Source organism: Branchiostoma floridae, chromosome 2 (genome assembly GCF_000003815.2).
Source record: "Branchiostoma floridae strain S238N-H82 chromosome 2, Bfl_VNyyK, whole genome shotgun sequence".
In the NCBI taxonomy this organism is placed as follows: Eukaryota; Metazoa; Chordata; class Leptocardii; order Amphioxiformes; family Branchiostomatidae; genus Branchiostoma; species Branchiostoma floridae.
This window is the reverse complement of record NC_049980.1, coordinates 33008948-33015995: the sequence shown is the minus strand read 5'-3', so window position 1 is coordinate 33015995 and position 7048 is coordinate 33008948.

Below are 7048 nucleotides of genomic sequence, written 5' to 3'. Positions count from 1 at the left end.
GCCTGTTCCTCGACATTTAGGTGACACTATAGAAGGATCTTCATAGGGAATTCACGCCCACTATTTGAAAGGTTCACAGAGGAACTTCAAAAGGCACAAACTGATGAGGACAGGGAACTTCTGTCATTTTTGTGTATCATGTGGCTTGGAACAAGTTGTGAGGGTGGTACAATGGCTGAGATTGTAGCACCCTGTCTGCCTCAGCACGTAACTAACAACGCGGGTGGTTTGAGTGATTCCGTGTACACTGAAGTGATGAACAGGCTAATTGAACTTATTAAAATGATGCAAACTGACCCCAATCGCCATCCGTCACCACCGATCGGGACACAACCGTTGTCTCGTTCCATGGATGAAAACACGGGGCGCTTAAGAGTTTATCGTTTTGATCATGCCAACTGGTGTGTCGGTTTGGCGCACGTACTGAGGTTTCAAAAGAAACTGCCTGTGGGCCACGGTTGCATACAGCATCTTACAATAAACTGCGATCGTGTAATTGCCGCACAACAAGACAAACTTGGTGCGTTGGAAAATGCATTATCAGATTATGGCGCCATGCGCTCTGTAACATTACATGATGTTGGCCCCTTCACCTCTGTACGAACATTCCTACCTCTGTGTGGAACAGAACGTGTGGTCATACGTAACAACAGTCAGGGCATACCTTTGTTGTCATTGCTAAGTACATTGGAACAGCTGCCGGCACGGGCAGTATCAGTGATAGAACATGTAGAAATTACTGCATGTACGGTCCATTGTTATCCTGGAGAGCGTAACGTGGACTTTATAGAGTATGACAGGCTGTTAGCTTATCTGATTGCGGGTCACAGTCGTCTCAGGTCTTTCAGGTTTGAGATAGGTGACTGGGAGCTCAATGACTCGAACGCCAGGGGATTCGGTAGCCTAATGGCGACCCTACAAAGCATATCCGAACATACGAGACTCGAGGTCGTTGAGTTCAGGCTTCCATGGAGAGATCGGGCTGCGATGTTTCTGCCTGGTATGTTGTTTCGCTTGTATGATGAGTCGATGGTGTACAAACTCGCAGAATGCGTAAAGAAAAACAAGGTGCTGAAGACACTAAAACTTAGATGGGGAAACGATGATAGTCGGTTGGAAACAAGAAACATAAAGATGTACCATGGGGACCAGTCCTTCTTCAACCTGTGTTCAGCGATCCGGGAAAACACAACTCTTGAGACGCTGGTGGTTGAGGGGATGCTTTCTCACACAGAGTATAGGGCAGATATGATTTCTGAGCTGTTACGTGATAAGCCTAAAAACTACAAGGAACTCAAAATGACGTTGTCCGACAGCACGTCTGCTGATGACTAGAACTTGATACATGATACATGCATGCTATTTTCGAGACACCACTGATCGAAAAATGAAGTTGTAACATATTCGCTCCAAGAACACAAAAGCCATTTCAATAGTTTTACCAAACGAAGACCCTTAGCAACCGTTTGAACAGGTAAAATAATTGTTGTTTACCTTTGATGTGTTGTACCGCCCACAATACATCATTAAAAAAGTTCATTTTCTATATTGATCGATCAGATCAATTTATCTATTTGAATCAGGCACCTGGCCCATATCAACAAACATATACATTGTTGAAATATAACCAATAAAAGCTTTTGATTAACATCTGATGAATTGATACTTGGAGACCTCTCACGATTTGGTGAAATAAAAGATTATCTTAAGTTTTACTTGATATATATGTATAATATTATCCTGCCGTCCAGTTTCCTTTGAAGACCTTCTGATGTAAGGGCTGAAAATGTGACACAATGTTTCTTGGATTCTAAAACAGAATTTGAACCTTTGACAAGAGCATGACCATGCACATATGTGACGTAAGAAAGCTTGTAGTACAATTTAGGAATCATGGGTCTCTATTACTCTTACGCTTTGTCACCATATACTGTAGTACTTGACTTATACATTATATCATTATATACTTATCATACCATAGATCACCGAACTTGTTCATCCAAAACGTTTGCAAGAACATTTTGTCCAGGTGTGTAGATTTTTCTACAATTGGAAATGTAGTGGGTCGTTTGTGAAACAAATAACGGTAATACCTACCCTTTGTTGATATCACAAAACTGTTTTCAGCTAGATGCCACGTGTGTTATTTTAGATATTACTGCCTGCACATTGTAATAGGCTAAAATGTTATTAAATATATATATATTGTACACTGATATTCTCCTCAGCCAGATGCCACGTGTGTTATTTAGATATTACTGCCTGTACATTGTGTGATAGGCTCAAATGTCATTAGATATGTTATAACATGTTTTACACTGACATGAGTTAAGATCAATGTAATAACTTATTCCAGTATAACAGGAACAATCGAACGAAATTGCTCCGTGTATGTATGTACATAGGGGGATAGAGATGCAAATGCTTGTATATAACTGAACTGAACTGTATATACCGAGGCTCCTTTTGGATCATTACAGAAGTTGGACACACAAATAGACATTAGTTCAAACAAATTGTTGCTATTTTACTTGATAGTGGAAAAATATGTATTGACCAGCATAATCACATATTTCTTCCTGACTTGTTTACAATCAACCAGTTTGATTAGTTTACATTCCTGGTTTTATATGTTAACTGACGTTTACATATTGCCTACTGCTGACCACAAGGATTGCAAAGTAATGAATAATATTTGCCTGTTTTAGTGACAACATTTTTATTGTACATATCATGTTGTTAAACACAGAGACGTGCAGAGAAAAACAGTAAGTCAAGTTCGTTTTGGTTTGGACACACAAATAGAGACTTTCAATAACCTGTTGTTATTTTACTTGATAACGGGGAAATATGTGTTGACCACCGTAATCACACATTTCTTTCTGACTTGTTTACAATCAACCAGTTTGTTTAGTTTACATTCATGATTTTATGTATCAACTGACTTTCACATATTGCCTACTGCTGACCACAAGGATAGCAAAGTAATGAAGAATATCAAAGTGTGTGTTTTAGTGACAACATAGTACTAGTTTATTGTGCATGCCATGTTGTTAAACACAGAGATGTGCAGGAAAGGCAGAAGTCAAGTGTTACCCTTGTCATACTAGCACAGAGAAGGAAAAGTCAAATGGAGTTCCATGAACACAGCAAAGAATCTAGTGGAAATGACGATGTAATAAAATTTTACGTATGTTTGTAATATTTCTGAATAAAGGTTCACTGAAGAGATCAGATTTGTTGCAGTTATTTCTGATACTTGTTGCCATTGAAAGATTGTACGTGTGTCACTCCTTCTTTACATGATTTTGATGAAGAGAGAAGTGTATAGCGCCGCAATGGATTATTTGATTAACATTTGATTACACATGCTAATTGCTGAGGTATTTTGTTCTTCTGTATTCTTATTTGCATAAAAAAAGAAAATGACCACAATGAATAAAGAAAATGAATACTAATGAACACAACTGTGCGAGGATGGCTGGAGGCTCGAAAGCTCTATCATATTACCATCAAACCTGTGCTATAGAGTGATTATTGGGGCAGCTCCCCAATAGATCAGAGATCACCTTGCCTGTCTTACAGCTCGGACTGCTGAGTGTTTCCGAGCCAGGGAGGCATAAAGCGACATGACGACAGCTTACATTATTGCCCAACTTTCTGTCCATCAAGAATTTATATGAACAAGAACGACTTTGCAGCAACACCTGTTTTGGCAGACATTTACATCAAAAGCTGCTAGAACTTAATCTAGACTTACAGAATTAAACCTTATCAAGTCAAAGCGATATACATTTGGATAGACATTGCTTTTAACGCGATTAAACATTTTTTTTTTATAATGTACATAATACCATCAAAACCAGGGGTATTCGTGTATCTAAAACATTTTAAATGCGTATATGATATGTAATGTATAATATTTACCTAGTGCATATGTTTACCTAGCTGAAATCCGTAGATAAACGGACCCGTTCCGCGGGCAGAACCCCGAGTAGCACCGAGGCCGTGACCTCAGCCAGGGTCGTAGGGCTGGTTTAAAACTCGGCTCTGTGATTATAAACGTCTGTTTTGTTTTGTTTGGGAGCGTAAGTGTTCTTCTACTAAAGCCCATCGGAATAGAACGTATAAAAGATTTGGATCGTTATCAAGGATTGTTCAGCGCCATCACAACGGGAACAAATGATGAAACATCAAAAGCCCCCCCCCCCCCTCCTACTGTAGAATGGTCCATTCTCAGGTGTGCAGAAGGTAAACGATGAGAGTGATGTATCGAAGCCGCCATCATGACAATAAATACTTCTGCTTTCGGCGAGAACTTGTGTTAAAGAAATGTGATTTGCCCACCCCAGATTACCCGCGTGAAGTTATTAAAGTTGAGGAGATTGCCCCCGTGATTGACACGTGGGACATGTTTTGGAGAGAACTCGGACAACTTTGTCAACGATTTGTATCATATAACTTGGTAGTCGGCCCAGCCGATAATATAACAATAATAAAACTGTTGAACGGCCTACTGACATGTCGTATATTCCAGCCCAGCACCTTGTTGACCTGTGGCATTGAGTGTAGCCGAATCATCAGTTTTCCTCGTTACTTTATATAGATTAGCATGACAATGATTTTATTATATTGACCTATATTTGATTTGATTTGATTTGATTTGATTTGATTCATTATATTAATCAAAGTAACTTGTTATTAAAGTAACAATCTCTGCTGGAATTATTTTCTTTCAAAGCTTCCAACAGAAAAGCCCACTGCAGTTCAAAAAGAGTTTCGGGGTGCCAAAACCATCATTTACTCCCACTCCCAAGAGTTATTTACCAAATCAAGAGATATCGAAATCGAAAGTTCAGCTGCAGTACCGAAGACAGTCGCTAGAAGGTCCATTATCGAAGTTGACTTCCATTTTTCCGACACCAACTACCAAATATCATGAAGATCCATCCACAGTATCTCGAGTCATGCTGACAACAAATTAAACACACCCGAGCAGCCACCCTCAAACAACACCTAAAACGTACCATGTAGTGCAGCGGAGGTAAATGTCACAACTCGCCCCAGGCTGTAACGTTAGAGTGATTCATTCCCGCATATGTGCAAAGGTAGAAAAAGACGTATAGACTTGTCTTTCCACTTACCCACCTGCCCAGCCGCCATCTTGACAAACTGAATATGTTTGCTCTCAGTGACGACCTGTGACAAAGAAATGTCATTTTCCTCTTCCAATTGTCCATCAGTCAACTTAACTTGAGTGGACTGCCCTTGTGATCGGCTTGCCTTTGCATGTTCTGGAAAGAGATTACTTGGACAATTTCAGAAATCATCTAGCTAGACGTTTCTAGCTGGCGACGTTTTGGACACCGCCATGACCCTGACTAAGCCAAGTATTTGCTTTCGGTGAGGAACTGTGACAAAAACATCCGTTTGGTTCCCTGAGCTATCTGAGCTGAAGCTTTAATACATGAGCGGAATTTCCCTGTGGTCGACTTGCTGTACAATATGTTCTGGACAGAAATTACTTCAACGATTTGTACTATGGTGTGGGTAAATTGGCGTTGAGGTGAGCCGTGTTTGAATGGAGTCCATTAACAGAAGATCATTAACGTGCTAATATATCAATAACAGAGAGTAGCTACGGGTGAGTCAGTCACACCACCACCATGGCCGTGAGTACGCCCAGCAGTCCGGACCCAGTCTACACCCCAGGTACGGCTCGGGGCGCCAAACTGGCAGCTCTGCTGGTGGACGAGGGGACTGCGCTGGTCAGGAAGATATTTGAAGAGGAAGTCCAGAACATGAACCCTCCAAGTCTTCGCGAGCAGCTATGGAAGCATAAAGAACATCTTTATAGTAACCATGTATTCAAGAAGCAAGGTGAAAATCGCAGGGTAAACTTGAATCCTGGTCAGAAGAAAACACTATATCCAGTCAGCGGTATGTGTAATGTAGTGATGGTGATGCCGGTATATTATGTTCCAGATACTCCACAGGGGTTCGACATATCACTCTTAGAACTCCTGTTGAAACACCTGGTGTGGTTGGAACTCGGTAGAGATGCACCGTACTCAGGCGAACGGGACAGACTGCGGCAGTTTAGGAACGACAATTACGGACACAGGCCCCGCACAGACTTGGCAGAAGAAGACTTTAAGAGACTATGGAAGGAACTGAGCGATATCCTGGTCGATCTCGGCGGAGACAGAGACAAGATTTCAGAAAGACTCAACTCCAGTATCGACCCAGAACTAGCAGCTGAGTATTTCACCCTGCTGGAGAAATTGCACAAGGAAGACTTGGAGCTCAAAGAGCTGATCTTGGCTCAAGGAGAGAGTCTACAAAAGGGTCAAGAAAAACTGTCGGCCCAAGGAGAGAGTCTACAAAAGGGTCAAGAAAAACTGTCGGCCCAAGGAGAGAGTCTACAAAAGGGTCAAGAAAAACTGTCGGCCCAAGGAGAGAGTCTGCAAAAGGGTCAAGAAAAACTGTCGGCCCAAGGAGAGAGTCTACAAAAGGATCAAGAAAAACTGTCGGCCCAAGGAGAGAGTCTACAAAAGGGTCAAGAAAAACTGTCGGCCCAAGGAGAGAGCCTGCAAAAGGGTCAAGAAAAACTGTCGACCCAAGGAGAGAGTCTGCAAAAGGGTCAAGAAAAACTGTCGGCCCAAGGAGAGAGTCTGCAAAAGGGTCAAGAGAAACTGAATCAAGGACAAGACCGACTGGAAAGTTTGTTGATGGAACCTCCGTGGTTACAGCAAGTCTGTGATAACCAGAGTGCAGACTCAAGTCACCACGCAGAACCGACACCAGGTGAGAGGGTCTTTTTTTTGTGAAAGCAATATCAACAAAAGCCAGTCAACGTTGTTGTCATCACTATACATAAAAGGCTCCACTGTGCACACAGCAGTATTTCAACGTCATCTTTATTCGATTATATGGATCACACGTGCATTAATTTTCGTTGGTTTCAAACAAAGCTTTCCACCGTGCTGTAAGTCACAGAATGCTGGTACAAAATGATCGAGTAGATATACAATGTATGCTGTAAATT